General features: G+C 39.8%; 1 protein-coding gene across 11 annotated transcripts in view; it reads left to right on the top strand.

Annotated features, from left to right (window-relative positions):
* Positions 1–3608, top strand: part of RIMKLB (ribosomal modification protein rimK like family member B) — a 44961-nt gene extending 41353 nt beyond the window's left edge. For 8 of the 11 annotated variants that reach the window (XM_069581329.1, XM_069581321.1, XM_069581327.1 and 5 more), the window contains 3 exons: positions 733–810; positions 1258–1417; positions 3451–3608. The gene's annotated coding sequence lies outside the window, so the exon portion shown is untranslated. The remainder of the gene's footprint in view (positions 1–732; positions 811–1257; positions 1418–3450) is intronic. The other 3 variants (XM_069581325.1, XM_069581322.1, XM_069581331.1) reach the window with 1 other exon arrangement.
* The last annotated feature ends 15059 nt before the right edge of the window (positions 3609–18667 follow it).

Raw genomic sequence — 18667 nt, 5'->3', positions numbered from 1 at the left:
GGGGTTCGGGCACATGAGGGGTGGGGTGAATTGTTGTTGTTTTAGGTTTCAGTCAGACAGCCATCCCTGTGCCCCAGTTCCCAGAAGCACAGCAGGCCTCTAGAAGCATCCGTGGGAACGGCGCAGTCCTGACATCAGCAACTCTCCTGCTCAGGCTCATCCCATATACAGAGGTCAAAGGGTGGGGCTTGAGATGGGGGAAGGAATGAAAAAGAAGAAACAATGTCACTGCAGTGCCACTGTTGACCAGCCTTTCTTTAGTGCTTATGTCAGTGTTTGCTTTATTTTTTTTAAGTTAACCAAAAAAGATTTTACTTGGGAGTAAAGGTAGTGGGTGGGTGGAACAAAAACATGTCATTTTTACTAGTTCATTATTATCACTAGCTCATTCTTGCATATTGTTCTTTAGTAGCTAATAAAGAATAAATGAAACCTAGACCTCAGTAATAAGGGGAGTCTGAATACAAGTGAATCTCAGGATACTAAAAAAGAGAAAAAGCATTTTTGTGGTATTAATTTCCAGTTCTACAACAGTTATTACATTTGTCACCGTGTCTCCCTTTTTTTGCCCTAAATCTTCTATGTATGTTTAGAGTATGAGAAAATGTGCCTTTTTTTTTTTTTTGGTGGTCAGTCCTTTTAAAAGGACCTAATGAAATTACTCTTTTGCAAAAAGAAAAATACACCCATTGCTTATATGGGCATACAAATGCTACCCTATTTTAAATGTAGGTGGCGTATGTGTTCGTGTTTTAATGTATTCAGAGCCATTGGGCAATAAGCAGTCCAGAACATTGAAAACTCAAGCAGGTAAAGCACCTAACACCCTTAGTTTCTAGAATTACTTTAAAATACTCCTTTATTGCTGCATCTTCCACTAGTCTTTTGGTAGTCTCTGAACTTAAAATTTGCAGGAGTTGTAGACTACCTAGTTAAAATGTTAAGTTATGCATTTATTATTTGTAGGGACAGGTGAAGAAGAAAAGTGTTAACAGACAAGAAATGGCTCCTTGAGATGGCAACTGCTGAGTGTCTGAATTTCTCCCCCTCCCCCTCCCCCAGCTTAGCATGAACATTGATCATACCTGTTTTGATTTTCTGTGATTGGGATTTTTGTTGTTTTAACTTTTGGCGGGGAGGTTTCAGGGAAACAGGAAGTTCATGCACATGTGAAAATATGAAATATTAAACAAAGGAAGCTTTCTATTTAATGTGACTAGTAAGCGAGAACCTTTTCTATATACTCTTCTGCTGCAGCAGAGAAATAAACTGGTAGGTGGCAGCAGAAGAAAGAATTCTTCAGATTGATGGCTACTAGCAGTCTGCATAGGAGAAGAGAGAGAACGTGACATACCATGTCCAGCAACAGGGCAGAAATGGAAACAGGACTGCAATTGCTGATCTTGACTCTAAAATGGTAAGTTAATTTCAAGAACATGTTTTCAGTCCGGTACCAGTGTTACATAATTTACTGTAGTGTGTAACCATGAATGGCTATAAATTTTTGATGTGGAATGAATTTGTCCTAAGTAGAGTACTATCATTCTTTAAATTAGGGGAGAAAAATAGCAATATGTAAAATTAGAGATTTCCAGTATCTTGATACGTGTAAATTTTTTTTAATCTCAACTGTATTGAGGTATAAGTGACAGATAAAATTTTAAGAAAGTGTACAGCATGGTGATCTGATACTTACTGTGAAAAGATTTCCCCCATCAAGTTACTAACATATTCTATATGGGGACTTTAATGATGGTAAAAATTTATGCTATCTCATAGTAAATATAACCTCCCATTATTAGGGGGGTAACTACAGAAGTATGTAATTTGACAAAGTTTGGGGCTGAAAATGATCCTGCTGTCTCTTTCCTTTCTAGCCCTATTTCTTCATCACTGTCTGCCCATCAGCCCCTCTGCACATACATCCGCCTTCTCTCTTGCTTATTTGGCTCTGCCTTCCCTCTCCTCTTTCTCTGGTGGTTCTTCCACTTTCCTGGCTTCGTATTTCTCTTACCTCTGTCTCTCCATGCTTCTCTTTCTCACTCAGTCCCTGTGCATTTTACTTCATCTCCCCTCTGGCCTACCTTTGTTTCTCTTCTGGGAAATAAAACAATCTGCAACAAATATAGAACATTATACTCTGAATTTCTTTTTCTGACAGATTTCTAGGCTAGCAATGGGAGAAGTAGATAGTTAAGTAGACTGATTATGTATACTTGGGAGAAAGGATTTACAGTAACATGAAGCCGAAATAACTGATATAATCGTTTAAATACATGGTGAATTTTCTTTTTTTAAATGGTATAAAAAGTCACCTATTAAAAATTGATTAATGGTAAACACAGCTTTACATATATTAGAATAGAACATAAGAATACATGGCTTCAGTTAATAAGATTACAATTTCTAAATTTTTAAAAAGAGTTCTGTCATATTTTGGTTAGTATACGGAGATGTCAGAGCTGAAAGAAAATGAACAGCTTGGATCTTAATCAGAGCCAAAATTATTGCTCATTGAATAACTTACTGAAAATGTAGTCTGGAGCACTAGAGGAAGAACCTTTTAAATTAAATTTTGTTTGTTCAGGCATTTTGTTAGAGTAACTTTCTGTGATATTTTTTCTCTTCTTGGTGCTGACTAAAATAAAACACTTGTCTATATGATAAGATTGTTAGGGAGTAATATTACTGACATATTTATTGTATAACTTATTTTTTAATTAATATAAAATTCAGTGTCTAAAATTAGGTTGATTTTTTGTAAGATAGCACATGTCTTTATAAAGTGAAGTTGCTCAGTCGTGTCCAACTCTTTAAAATCTCATGGACTGTAGCCTACCAGGCTCCTTTGTCCATGGAATTTTCCAGGCAAGAGTACTAGAGTGTGTTGCCATTTCCTTCTCCAGGGGATCTTCCTGACCCAGGGATCGAACCTAGGTCTCCCGAACTGCAGGCAGACGCTCTATCTTCTGAGCCACCAGGGAAGCCCATATCTCTATAGTACAGTTTAAATCGATCACTAGAAAAATATGCTTACTTGATGTCTAACTGAAATGAGTCACAAAACTCCAGGGACAACAACAAAATTTTGGCTGTGGTGTTGGCAACATCTTGAAAAAAATAGATAAAATAATGGACCTATAAATGCACTGTTGATTCCAGAGAGAAAATTCCAGGAAATAAGAATAGTTTCTCCTGAAAAAGAGTCAAGTAAATTTGAGAAGTAAGGATGATATACCTTAGACCTTTTGTCAGTTGAGACCACCAAGGTAACGTGTGGTGATTACAGAAAGATATGGTTATGGTTTTTGGCAGCAGTCTAGACAGTTTACTATTTTTTATTGTTATATTAGCTACTCTGTGTATCTTCTTTTTATTTTTTCTCATCCTATTTATAGATAGTGTTTAAATCTGTGGTTTGAGTGAGTTGTATGTGTTTTTGCCCTCTAGGTTCTTTTCATCTCACAGAATGGATGAAGATTGATCTTGACTGGATACTTTTTCAAATGGAGGATAGAAGTAACACAAAACAAGGCAACAGTAGCTCTCCAGTGTTTAGTTCAATGTGCTTTCTTTCTAAAATAAAAACACCAGAACTGGGAATGAAACAGCATGGGGTGTGATTCATTCTTCAGTTATCCCTGCTCACTACATTTTGTGTGAATTCACTTGAGTACGTATTTCTAGGCTTGTTCCCCATGGGTCATTCCTTGTTTCTTGTTCTTCACTTTTTGCAAGCTGAAACTCCTTGGTTCTTGACAGACTGATATTCTGATATGGTTATTACTTTTGGCAGAAAGATAGACACTAAAACATGGATTATGTGGAATTTCTCCTACCCCTTTCATCTCAGTATATCTGTCCGTGCTGAATAATTGTTGCCATGTTTTTGTCTCTGAAGAAGTGCAGCCTTTTTCCTGTCACTCTGACAAGGCTCTGGCACACACCTGTGATAGCACTGCTCACTACGTTTTAATCTTGTGGCTGGAGACCATGTCTGACCTAGTTTATTTGAACTGTAGGAGATCTGATAACATACGTGTATATACAGAGGCAGCTGTCATACTTTCGGTAAAGAATGGCCTTTGTGTTTGATACAAATTCTGATTTCATTACTTACTGTTTACATGGCCTTTGATAAGTCACCTGCAAGCCATAAAGGAGTGTTTATAAGAAAAATGGAAATAATTGTACTTGCTTTACTAGATTAATGTCTAAGTAGTAGCTAAACTATAATACATGTATAATTCTTAGCATATAGTTGAGTATTTAATAAATACTGTCCTTGAATTCTATAAATTTTGGTTACTGAAATCTTATTCAAGACCTGCTGAATCTGAATTTTTCTTGATTTCCTTTCAGTTTTATTATTTAAGCTCCTTTCACATGATCTTTTGGTTGGATCACTGTGTGTGCGCATACGTGTGTGTGAGAGAGATTTCTCAATACAGACAGGATTATTTCCACATTTCATTGGCTAAGGAATTTCTTATTAAAGAAGAAAAAAAAAAGCTTTTATCTTGGGACTTCCCTGGTGATCCAGTGGATAAGACTCCCAGTGCAGGGGACCTGGGTTTGATCCCTGGTCAGGAAACATAAGATCCCACATGCCAAGACTAGGCCCGACTGCCATAATTACCAAGCCTGCATACTGCAATGAAGACCCATTGCAGCCCAGATAAATTAAAACACAAAATCCTTTTATCTCATTTTTTTCCCCGTTAGCTCATAACAAAAATATTCTTTTCTTTGGATTTGCCTGGTCATCCAGTGGCTAAGACTCCACACCCCCAACACAGGGGGCCTAGGTTCCATCCCTGGTCAGAGAACTAGATCCTACATGCTACAAGTAAGAGTTTGCATGCCACAACTAAAAGCCTACATGCTGCAGCTGGGACCTGGCACAGCCCAAAAAATTTTTTGTACTGTTTTCATTACATGCAACCAAAGAATTCTAATGATACAGGGAAGGAGATAGATTTTTCTTAGGGTAACCAATTGAAAGTAATTTGAGCACAAATTCAACCTTGCTAGAAGAATTAGTATTTTCAGGGGGTAATATGTATACTAATGGTAAAAAATGAAGCACAATCTGGAATCAAGATTTCCGGGAAAGAGATCAATAACCTCAGATATACAGCTGACACCACCCTTATGGCAGAAAGTAAAGAACTAAAGAGCCTCTTGATGAAAGTGAAAGAGGAGAGTGAAAAAGTTGGCTTAAAACTCAACATTCAGAAACCTAAGATCATGGCACCTGGTCCTATCACTTCATGGCAAATAGATGAAACTGGCAGACCTTATTTTTTTGGGCCACAAAATCACTGCAGATGGTGACTGCAGCCATGAAATTAAAAGACACTTACTCCTTGGAAGAAATGCTATAACCAACCTAGACAACATATTAAAAAGCAGAGGCATTACTTTGCCAACAAAAGTCCGTCTAGTCAAGGCTATGGTTTTTCCAGTAGTCATGTATGGTTGGTGAGAGTTGGACTATAAAGAAAGCTGAGCACCGAAGAATTGATGCTTTTGAAATGTGGTGTTGGAGAAGATTCTTGAGTGTCCCTTGGACTTCAAGGAGATCTAACCAGCCCATCCTAAAGGAAATCAGTCCTGAATATTCAGTGGAAGGACTGATGCTGAAGCTGAAACTCCAATACTTTGGCCACCTGATGTGAAGAGCAGACTCATTTGAAAAGACCCTGATGCTGGGAAAGATTGAAGGCGGGAGGAGAAGGGGACAACAGAGGGTGAGGTCGTTGGATGGCATCACCGACTCAGTGGACATGGGTTTAGATGGACTCCAGGAGTTGGTGATGGACAGGGAAGCCTGGTGTGCTGCAGTCTATGGGGTCACAGAGAGTCAGACATGACTGAGTGACTGAACTGAACCCTGGAAAGCTATTGCTGGAGCTTTCCATGGTTATGTTCAAAGAGAATCCCACAGTTTGGTCATGTGATTTATCATCAAAGGATGGGGCGGTAAACATGAGTTTTAAAAAGTAATGGCTCAAGTCCACAAGCCAGACAGATTATTGGATTGGCCTGAGTGACACTAGATCTGATGGAGAGTCACTGGCCAATAATAGGAATGTGGTAGGGTTAAAGAATTGCCAGATCTAGTTAATAACCAGGAAGTAAGGTGCCAATAGGGATGGTGAAGTCATTTGTACCAGTTAATAAAATCAACTTGAGTATTTAAGCACACACTTGGAATATTTGCAGCATCCATATTTGGCGTAATTAGGGTATTTTATACTAAAAGCGGAAAAAATAAAGTTGCCAGTCAATATCTCCAAAACAATTTTTATTATCTCTTTAAGTATGTACTCCCATCTACTGGAAAACCCATTTGAATGAAAACATATGACAACATTAGTCAGAAACATTAATATATATTTGCTAGCACAAGTAATAAGCTTTTTATAAATTCAATTTATGTGTAAACAAATGGATTAGCATAATTCCAGGCCACTTTATGTAAGTCATCTGTGCCAAAGAGCCTGAAATGTACTGGGGCTGGTTTTCACTGGGCCAGTCCTGACTTAGGATGACACGAATATATTATACCTAGAGTAGATTTATACAGATTTCTAAGTTCAAGGAATTTGCAATGAAGTGAAGTAAGACCAGTCAAGCCTATTATTTGTCCAATAGTCTCTATAACCCTAGCCTAATCATTTGACAAATACCATAAAAGTCAAGTTAAAGCAGTCTAAAATTTAGCCTTGCCACATGCTAATTCTGTTGTGGAGAATTTATCGCACCAATTTTTCCGTCTATGAAAATGATCAATGATGGGTTTTTCTTAGATTTGAAGGTAAGCCTAATAGCATTTGGAACTAAATACTAAATGGCTCAGCTAGAATTTCTCCCTTTTCCCCTTAACCATGTGATAATCTATAAAAGAACTATACGTGATAATCTGTCTTTCACTATCCCAAAATTCAGCTGGAAAATGGAAAGAAGAAAAGACACTGTGAACAATTAAATTTGCATAATATCAATAGTAGAAATGGGAGAAAATATTTGCAAACCTATATCTGATAAAGGATTAGTATCTAGAATTGAGAGTTTCTAAAACAACAGCAAGAACAAAAATCTAATTCAAAAGATGGACAAAGGACTTGAATGGGCATTTCTCCAAAGAACATGGACGAGTGGCCAGTAAGCACATGGAAAGATGCTGACATCACTAATCATTTGGGAAGTGCAAAACAAAACTACAATGAGATAGCACTCCATTACAATGGCTCCCTCCTAATACGTAATAGAGGAGAAGGCGATAGCAACCCACTCCAGTACTCTTGCCTGGAAAACCAAAAGGACAGAAGAGCCTGGTAGGCTGCAGTCCGTGGGGTCACTAAGAGTCAGACACGACTGAGCGACTTCACTTTCACTTTTCACTTGCATGCATTGGAGAAGGAAATGGCAACCCACTCCAGTGTTCTTGCCTGGAGAATCCCAGGGACAGGGGAGCCTGGTGGGCTGTCGTTTCTAGGGTCACACAGAGTCGGACACGACTGAAGCGACACAGCAGCAGCAGCAGCAACAATACATAATTAAATGAGTTTTCCACAAGAATAAAAGGGAAAGAGGGTGGTTTTCTTCTCTAAAAGGAGCCAATGAATGGAATGAAAATGGAGAATAATAATATAGAGATTATTTTCTTGTTTTACTGGTGATATAATATTTGAAAGGTTAAGACAGATTTGGAAGATTTAAGTGATCTTCCAATGGTTACACAGTAGCAAAGCCTAAGTATTTAAAAAGTACCCTTAGTCTTGGTTCCCATAGTGGAAATTTGAAGCATTTTGGTTTATTATATGAAGACCTATCTGGTAAGTGGAAATGAATTGAAATAGCTCTGGATACTCAGGAAGTGAGAAGAAAGATATTTCTGCCATTAAGCCCCTAAGATTCCCACCCTCTGGTATGTATGTGTGTGTTAGTTGCTCAGTCTTGTCCGACTATTTGTGATGCCATGGACTGTAGCCCACCAGGCTCCTCTGTCCATGGAATTTTCCAGGCAAGAATACTGGAGTGGGTTGCCATTCCCTTCTCCAGAGGATCTTCCCAACCTAGGGATCAAACCTGGGTCTCCTGCATTGCAGGCAGCTTCTTTACCGTCTGAGCCATGAGGGAAGCAAGCTCTTATTTCCCTTTTGTTTTTAGAAACTTTTATTATTTATTTATTTGGCTGTACCAGGTCTTTGTTGTGGCATTTGAATTCTTGAGTTGCGGCATGCAGGATCTAATTCCCTGATCAGGCATCAAAACCAGACCCCCTGCATTGGGAGCACAGTCTTAGCCCCTGGACCACAAGGGAAGTCCCTGTTTTTTTCTTAACATGTATTTATTCACTCATTTATTTTTGGCTGTGTCTTAGTTGCAGCACCCAGAATCTTGTTGTGTACATGCTTAGTAGTTGTGGTGTGCAGGCTTAGCAGTTGTGGTGCACGAGCTTAGTTGCCCTGTGGCAAGCGGGATCTTAGTTCCTCTACCCTGGATCAAACTCATGTCCCGTCCATTGGCAGGCAGATTCTTAACCACTGGGCCACCAGGGAAGTCTATATTTCCTGTTCTTTAAATGGGACCTGTGTATATGGTGGCATAGCATTGTGTGATTAGGTTATGTTATATGACAAAGGTCCAGGGACTTTGTAACTATAAGACCTGTAATCAGTGGCTTTAAATTAATCAAATGGCAACCTAGATGTCCATCAGCAGATGAATGGATAAGAAAGCTGTGGTACATATATACAATGGAATATTACTCAGCCATTAAAAAGAATACATTTGAATCAGCTCTAATGAGGTGGATGAAACTGGAGCCTATTATACAGAGTGAAGTAAGCCAGAAAGAAAAACACCAATACAGTATACTAATGCTTTTGAAATGTGTTGGAGAAAACTCTTGAGAGTCCCTTGGACTGCAAGGAGATCCAACCAGTCCATTCTGAAGGAGATCAGCCCTGGGATTTCTTTGGAAGGAATGATGCTAAAGCTGAAGCTCCAGTACTTTGGCCACCTCATGCGAAGAGTTGACTCATTGGAAAAGACTCTGATGCTGGGAGGGATTCGGGGCAGGAGGAGAAGGGGACGACAGAGGATGAGATGACTGGATGGCATCACTGACTCGATGGATGTGAGTCTGAGTGAATTCCGGAAGTTGGTGATGGACAGGGAGGCCTGGTGTGCTGCAATTCATGGGGTCACAAAGAGTCGGACACGACTGAGTGACTGAACTGAATTGAACTGAACTGAATGCATATATATGGAATTTAGAAAGATGGTAACGATAACCCTGTATGCAAGATAGCAAAAGAGACACAGAGGTATAGAACAGTCTTTTGTACTCTGTGGGAGAGGGCGATGGTGGGATGGTTTGGGAGAATGGCATTGAAAATGTATATTATATGTGAAATCACCAGTCCTGGACTGTGAGATCACCAGTCCAGGTTCGATACATGAGACAGGGTGCTCGGGGCTGGTGCACTGGGATGACCTAGAGGGATGGGATGGGGAGGGAGGTGGGAGGGGGGTTCAGGATGGGGAACACATGTACACCCGTGGTGGATTCATGTCAACGTATGGCAAAACCAATACAAAACTGTATAGTAATTAGCCTCCAAAAAAATAAAGTGAAAAAGAAAAAGGAGTTCACTAAATTATAATAATTCAGAAGTGAAAAATATTAATCAATGGGATGAGATTAATCAAATGAGCCTGAGCCGACTCATGCCCAGACTCCCTACCCATTAACTGTGAGGTAATAAATGTGAGTTGTTTTAAATACCTAAACTTATGATAGTGAGTTATGTAGCAGAAGAAACCTAATAAGGACTTGCCTGGTTGTCCAGTGGTTAAGACTCCAAGCTTCCACTGCAGGGGGCATGGGTTTGACCTCTAAACAGGAAAATTCTGCATGCCTTGTGGTGTGGCCAGAAAGGAAAAGTAAAATCTACTGTATGTATACAGAGACTAGGTCTGAAAAGAGAAGCAGTAGAGACAAATTTATGAGAAAGATTGAGGCATGAGGACAAGATGGTGCGGGGGTGGGGAGATGGGAAAGAGAGAACTTACAGAGGTCAAGTCTGGAAATCAAGGGAGAAGTGAGCTTCTCCATGCAGCTGGGATGTGTTTTAAGAAATCGAACTTGCCAATTTGGGGCCACTCAAAGGACGACAGGCAATAAATGTTCTGTGCCATTTATAACTCTGGCCTAAATGGGAACACCAATGTAATTGCTACCCTGAAAAGCAGAAATCATCTTTTAGAGCTTCTATGGGTACTGCATGCTCCTCTGTCTCCAGTAGAGACCTCAGCCCACACAGACTGCTGCTGGCTTCCCATGAGGTGGCCCTCCGTGTAGAGCTCCACCTTTGTCTAGACCAGGAGAACTGGTATTGGCAGCTATCACAGAATAAAAGAATGGAGGACCTGCCACGCAGCCTTCCTGGTAAGGTATATTTGAAAGAAAAATGAGATCTGGCGTTTTGAAAGGTTGAGTGTAGCACACGTTTTTCTACTTAAACAGAGCTGTAAGCTTTTCTACTTCAAAGACAGAACACATGGAATTAGATGGGTCTCTGGGCTTCATTTACACTTTCTTCTGGTTTTACTTATATAACTAATCCCTTCAGGATACTGAAGGAAGAAGTTTCTTTTTAAGCCAACAATTATATACGTATATAAATACTTTTAGGAAAAAATTATTGTTGCACTTTTTTTTTTTCCTTTTAAGAATGATGGTATTGGGAATTCTCTGGCGGTCCAGTGGTTAAGACTCTGAGCTTCCACTGCAGGGGTCACGGGTTGAATCTCTGGTCGGGGAACTAAGATCCCACATGCCTCAGTGGTGTGGCCAATAAATAAATGAGAAAACTGATCTTAAAAAAAAATAAGAAGAAGGGTGGTATTGAAACCGTCTGGAGATGGACAGTGGTGATGGTTGCATAGCAAGGTAAATGTACTTACTGCCACTGAACTGGACACTTTAAAGAGGCTAAAAGGGTAAATTTTACATTTCGTATAATTTAGCACACTTTTAAAATAAAAGTTTACAGTTCTACCATTAGTTTCTAAGGCCCGCTTTCACATCTTCAGTGGCATTAAAAATCTTGACGAATTCAGTTTTTAAAGGAGCCTGATGGTATTATATAGCAAGTCTTCAAATATTTCTAGTAGGAATAATATTTTCCAAGTACACATCTGAGCTTCTCCTGAAGTTCTATTAGACATTTTTACCCTTTGAAGTTTTATATTTTTGAGGCATTTCAGGCTGAGCTTAATATCAGATCCTGCTTCCCACAGTTTGCGTCACTTAGCCCAATCTCTAGGTTAAACTCTGATCTCTAGTAAAAGCACATTAGATATCTCTGGTCCAACAATAACACTTGGCATCTAAGAATCATTTTTTACTGGCCAGACTCTGATACTGTACTCCGTGTTCGATAACCAGATCTCTGTTTTGTCTCTTGTGGCTGAGTGTCTGTTCTGTAACCTTCCTAATATCCTGAATGCTCTATGATTAGGTTTAGAGTCTCATTCCACAGATATTTACGGGATCTACTACGTGCCGCACACTATTTTAGATGTTTGGGTTAAATCGGCAAAAAAAAAAAAGAAAAAAGAAAGAAATCCTCATCATTTGCTTTATATTACAGTAGGGGAAACAGATAGTAAATGGTAAATGTTATTAAGCTGGAAGTGTGCCTGGAATGTTTGAGGAACAGCAATGAGGCCAGTATGGACGGAACACAGAGCAATGGTAGAAGAAAGGTAATTAAGGGCTAGATTAACAGGCCTTCAGAAAACTGTAGAGACACTGTTTTATGTTGTAAGAAATTGAGAAGCATTGAACAATTTTGAGCAGAGAAGTAATATGGTCTAACATATTTTTAGGGTTTTTTTTTTTTTTTTTTTTTGGCTATGTGGCATGTGGGCTCTTAGTTCCCTGACCGGGAATCAAACCCAGCCCCTTGCATGGGAAATGCTAAGTCTTAACCACTGGATGGTCAGAGAAGCCCCTACAAGGGCAACAAAAGAAGCACCTCAAATTAGTAGGAACAGTCCCCCAGGTCACAAAAGGACTTGAACAGTTTGTATTCCCACCAACCAGAATGGAAAACTCAAATATATCACGGGACCAAAAGTAGGGAACTCGGAAGTGTATTGCCTCAGCAGTGGGAAAAAAAAATTGCCGTGGTTTAAAAGCCATTTGACCACACTTTACAAAGCTCACCAATAAGCCTTACCAACAAGGACCTACTATATAGCATGGGGAACTCTACTCAGTATTCTGTGATAACCTATATGAGAAAAGGATCTTTAAAACATGAATATGTGTATATATATAACAATCACTTTGCTGTACCCCTGAAACTAATACAACATCGAAAATCAACTGTACTCCAGTGAAATGAAAATATATTTAAGAAAAAAAAAAAAAAAGCAGGCATTTTCCTCTTGGTCCTGTGGCTAAGACTCCATGCTCCCAATGCAGGGGATCCAAGTTCGATCCCTAGTCAAGGAGCTAGATTCCAAATGCTGCAGCTAAGACCTGGCTGCTATGTAAAATAAATAATGTTTTTAAAAAAACAAACTTTGATCATAGCTGGGGCAAACAATAGATTAACCAGAAAGCTAAAAAAGGAAAAGCTGAAGAGTGAATTAGCCATAAGGGCTTTGAAAGCTTCAATATATCCTGGAATCTAGGAGGCCATATTCATGAGTCAGGCTGTACATGCAAGAAAGACCTGAAGAAGAAAAAAAGAAAAAGAGACCGCCCTGGTGGCCCTGTGGTTAGGACTGGGCGCTTTCACTGCTGTGGTCGTGGGTTCAACTGCTGGTCAGGGAACCAACAACAGTGAACTGGGAAGAGGGGAGAATCTGATTGCCAGAGTTGTTACATTATGTTATTTGATACACCTAGTTTCCAAAAAAATTAAGATATATTAAATTAGCTATTTGAAATATGTTCAAAGGACTAAGTGACAACTTTGTCTAAAGAACTAAGGTTTGAGAACAGTATCTCATCAAATAGAGAATATCAATAAAGAAAGAAATATTATAAAAGGAGCCAGGTTACCTCGCTGGTGATCCAGTGGTTGGGACCCTTGAGCTTCCACTGCAGGGGGCACAGGTTAGATCCTCATCTGGAAATTAGGATCCCACATGCCCTGTGACCTGGCCAAAAAATAAAATAGAAGGAGCCAAAGGGGAACTCTGCCCTTGGAAAATATAATAGCTGAAATGAAGCAAGCACTGAAGGAGTTTTGAGCAGAAATAAGAATCAACAAACTCATTTAAGCATAAAGGTAGGAGTTCAGTTCAGTCGCTCAGTCATGTCTGACTCTGCGGCCCCATGGACTGCAGCACGCTAGGCTTCCCTGTCCATCACCAACTACTGGAGCTTACTCAAACTCATGTCCTTCGAGTCAGTGATGCCATCCAACCATCTCATCCTCTGTCATCCCCTTCTCCTCCCGCCTTCAATCTTTCCCAGCATCAGGGTCTTTTCAAATGAGTCAGCTCTTTGCATCAGGTGGCCAAGATATTGGAGTTCAGCATCAGTCCTTCCAATGAATATTCAGGGCTGGTTTCTTTTAGGATAGACTGGTTGGAGATCCAACCAGATCTTGCTGTCCAAGGGACTCTCAAGAGTCTTCTCCAACACCACAGTTCAAAAGAATCAATTCTTCAGTGCTCAGCTTTCTTTATAGTCCAACTCTCACATCCATACATGACTACTGGAAAAACCATAGCTTTAACTAGACAGACCTTTGTTGGCAAAGTAATGTCTCTGCTTTTTAATATGCTCTCTAGGTTGGTCACAACTTTTCTTCCAAGGAGTAAGTGTCTTTTAATTTCGTGGCTGCAGTTACTATCTGCAGTGATTTTTAAGCCCCCCAAAATAGTCTGTCACTGTTTCCATTGTTTCCCCATTTATTTGCCATGAAGTGATGGGACTGGCAATGGCACTCTTGCCTGGAAAATCCCATGGATGGAGGAGCCTGGTGGGCCACAGTCCATGGGGTCGCTAAGAGTCGGACACGACTGAGCGACTTCACTTTCACTTTTCACTTTCATGCATTGGAGAAGGAAATGGCAACCCACTCCAGTGTTCTTGCCTGGAGAATCCCAGGGACAGGGGAGCCTCATGGGCTGCCGTCTATGGGGTCGCACAGAGTCGGACACGACTGAAGCGACTTAGCAGCAGCAGCAGCAGCAGATGGGACTGGATGCCATGATCTTAGTTTTCTGAATGTTGGAGTTTTAAGTCAACTTTTTTACTCTCCTCTTTCACTTTAATCAAGAGGCTCTTCAGTTCTTCTTCGCTTTCTGCCATAAGGATGATATCATCTGCATATCTGAGGTTACTGATATTTCTCCCGGAAATCTTGATTCCAACTTGTGCTTTGTCCAGCCCAGCATTTTGCATGATGTTCTCTGCATAGAAGTTAAATAAGCAGGGTGACAATATGTAGGATAAAGGGAGTGGAGCTATGGAAGAGTAAAGTTTCTTTAAACTATTGAAATGGAATTTGTATTAATCCAAGTCAGATTGCAACCGATTAAAATGTCAATAATAATCCACGGAGCAACCATTAAACACACAATTTAAAAATTTGTAGGGAATTCCCTGGTGGTACAGTAGTTAGGAATCTCAGCTTTCACTGCCAACGGCCTGGGTTCCATCCCTGGTTGGGGAAGTAAGATTCTGTGGCCAAAAAAATAAAATTACATAGTAAAGGAACAAGAACATTTAAGTGGCCCACCAGAAAGCTATAACAAAAAAGAATGCAGTAATGGAGGAAGTGAGGAATAAAAAGAATAGTAAACAAATGGTAAACTGGCAGAGATAAATTCTAACTGTTCCTTTAATACATCCAATGAAAGTAGATTAAATTATCAAAAAGCTGAAATTGGCATATGGATATATAAAAGGAAAACCGTGATCCAATTATATGTTGTCATGTTTGATTCAAAGGTGCAAGTAGATTAGAAGTAAAGGAGCAGAATAGGCTATGCCGTGAAACAGTAACCAAAAGAGAGCTAGAGTGAGTAACTATACCGATATCAGACAATGCAGTCTTGGAAGACAAAAATCGTTACTAGAGACCAAAAAAAAAAAGTAATGAAAAAGGTCAATTTATGAAGAAGAAGTAACAATTATAAACATATACACCTAAAACAGGTCTGAAAAATAAAAATGGACAAAATTGAAGGAAGAAATAGACAATTCAACAATAATGACTGTAGAATTTAATACCCCACTTTCAATAATGGTTAGAAGAAGTGCAAGGAGAATCAACAAGGAAATAGACTTGACCAACTTTACATCTGACAGACATCCATGGACTACTTCAACACCCAACAGTAGCAAAACACATTTTCTGTACTGCACACAAGGGCTTTCCAGGTGGCACTAGTGGTAAAGAACCCTCCTGCCAATGCAGGAGATATGAGAGATGCTGGTTTGATCCCTGGGTCAGGAAGAACCCACTTGAGGAAGGCCTGGCAACCCACTCCAGTATTCTTGCCTGGAGAATCCCATGGACAGAGGAGCCTCAAGGGCTATACAGTCCATGGGGTCACAAAGACCTGGACACAACTGAAGCAATTTAGCAAAAACAAAAAAAGGGGGCATGTAAAACATTTCCCAGGATAGAATATATGTTTTTCAACATCAAAATCTCTATCTAGATCCTTTAAAATTTTTTTCTCTCTTTTCTCTCTTTTTTTCATTGTGGCTGCACCCTGCACCATAGGGGATCTTAGTTCCCCAACCAGGGATCAAACCCATGCTCCCTGCATCAGAATCCACAGTCTTAACTACTGAACAGTCAGAGAAGTTCCCCAAACTTTCTCTTTATTGATATTCTCTGTTTGATGAGACATCATTCCCATACTTTCTTTAGTTCTTTAGATGTGATTTGATCACATTTAAAATAACTGGGGTGTAGGAGGGAGGCTCCAGCGGGAGGGGACAATACTTACAGCTGATTTACACAGTTGTACAGTAGAAACCAACACAACATTGTAAAGCAATTCTTCTCCAATTAAAAACAAAATAACACAAAGTTTTTACCTAGTAAGTACATCTGGACTTCCTCAGGACTATTTCTATTGATTTTTTCCCCCTGTGTATAAATGATACTTATTTATTTCTCAGAAATTTTTTATTGAAAACTAAACATCTCAAATAATAATACGGGGCAGCTCTGCAAAGTAGATTCTGCTGCCTCCTTGGGGTTTATCATTTTGGTGCTTCTTAAACTTGTTATTTGTTTGTTCTGTGGTTTTTCAAAATAATTCCAAAGAATTTTTCAATGTCAAGCTTTTTCAAAGCCCCTATGGATACCTCATTCCTCAGCTTTTCTTTTTAAGCTTTGCGGTTAGTCTATTGTGTGTATCAACATCTCAGGCAGCTGTGATGTTGAAACATTCAGCAAATGCTCTTCCCTCGGTCCCCAAGGTGGTTAGCTCTGGGCAAGTTTGTGTGAAGTTAAGGAGCCTTGCCAGTGGTCTTCCAGGGAACCCCTAGCGAATAGATCAAATAATGACGTTTCTTTGGGAATAAGATCTTTTCTGCTCCCCCACCCCCAGGTGGCGCTAGTGGTAAAGAACCCTCCTGCCAAGGCAGGAGGCTTAAGAGACACCGTCGATCCCTGGGTCAGGAAGATACTCTGGAGGAGGGCGTGGCAACCCTTTCCAGTATTCTTGCCTGGAGAATCCCACGGTCAGAGGAGACTGGCGGGCTAAGGTCCATAAGATCGCAAAGAATCCAACACGACTGCGACTTAGCACGCAGTCACACACAGTATTAGAAATGCAGGCTTTATTTTTAAGACTGCCACAGAACTGGGGAGTGGGGAGTGGGGTTAAGATAAGTTAAAATGCTGCAAAGTTCATTGCTGTTACCAGGTTTGGCTCTTTTTCTTTACTAAATGTTCCTTGGATACATCGTTACCATTTGTGCCAGGCTGTTTTGGTCGCTTTTATGGAAGGACAAATTTTTGGAGGGTCTTACTGTATGATTTTTGCTGAAATTACCTTAATTAGGACTTTTTTTGCTCTCATTTTTTTTTTCACTCTTTCATATTTATTAAATACCTCCCACAGCAAGACACTGTTCTAAGTGGCCTGAGGTTACAGCCTGTTCTTCCCTGGGGCTCACATATTATTAATACATAACCACAGTAATAAAATAGTGGTGGCTGGTGTAGAGTATCCGGTATCTTGCTGTGAAGTGTATAGGTGCTATTGGTTCACTTCAGTAGTCAACAATAACATATTGAATGCTTCCTATGTGCCCAGCATTGCTGACTTTCTAGGAAAATGTTTGTTGTACTCTCATATCGATCTCTTATAGTCTGTGCCTCCAGAAGGAAGGTTATGCTTTACTGGAAGCACTTACATCTGTTTTACTTCTCCTTTCTCTCCTTCCCCCTCTCCCAAATCACATTCAAGTAGAGTGGCTTAATATAGGTAAATCAATGCCTCATAGACAAAATAATATGGTTATGACTGAAGAGGAAGGTCCTGTCTTTCAAAATGGAAGATGTTCTTTCTTTTTGGCTTTGGTAAAGGATTTAAAGTTAAAAAGTAAGAGTGATAGGGCTTCCCGGGTGGCTCAGTGGCTAAGAATCCACCTGCCAATCTTCCCTGATCCTGGAAGACCCTTCATCACACTGAGCATCCAGGCCTATGCTCCACACAAGAGAAGCCACCGCAGTGAGAAGCCCACTAGAGAGAAGCAACTGGAGAAAAGCCCGAGCAGCTACGAAGAGCCAGCATAGCAAAAAATAAATAAGTAAATAAAATTACATATAAAAAAATTAAAGGCCATAAAAGTCCAGTGAAAACCTGTATGAAAGAGGTTCCCTGAAACTTCTCAGTCACACGCTGTGTTCCTTTGAACTTTTCCTTTCAACTCTAACCCAGCCCACAGATTTGTCTTCTAAACAAGTATTATCAGTAGCATGCTTTAGGTATTAAATCATTCCAGGGATGGAGAGGGAGCCCCCTGTAGTGGAAGCGCAGATTCTTAACCACTGGACCACCAGGGAAGCCCCACAAGGCATTTCTTTAGTACTTTTCTCATTCATTATTAGACTTTTCATGTGTACGATATGAGATATTTTCTTCGAAGTCAAAGAAAAGGTCTTCAAATACTTTCCCTATTATGTTTAACATGCTGAAGATGTTTTTTTATATATAAATCAAATTCACACACACACACTCAAACACAATTTACAATTGGCTTATATGATTGTGGAGACATGTCCAAAATCTTTAGGTTCAGCTGGCAGACTGGACCCCATCTCCAAACACAGTCACACTCTGAGGTACTGACTGGGGATAGGGCTTCAGCATATAAATTTTGAGGGAGCTCAATTCATCCTATAACAGTGATCAATAGATATTTATTGAAAAAAAAAAAACCCTTTTCCTATATATAATCTGAGCATGTGATCTCTGTTTCTCCTTTGCCTCTTGTAATAGGCACGTTCAGTTTTCTTTCTTTTCTTACTTCAGGAAACTAAATGTTAGTTTAGGTACTGTCGAAGCTTGGGTGGGGTTGCATGGGAACCACATTTGCCCTGATGCATTCATATCTAAACTTTGACACATTACATCCTTTGCTAGAACGGAT

The sequence above is a fragment of the Ovis canadensis genome, chromosome 3 (genome assembly GCF_042477335.2).
Source record: "Ovis canadensis isolate MfBH-ARS-UI-01 breed Bighorn chromosome 3, ARS-UI_OviCan_v2, whole genome shotgun sequence".
Lineage (NCBI taxonomy): Eukaryota > Metazoa > Chordata > Mammalia > Artiodactyla > Bovidae > Ovis > Ovis canadensis.
Note: the sequence above shows the minus strand (reverse complement) of the source record. Positions and strands in the feature narration are given on the sequence as shown.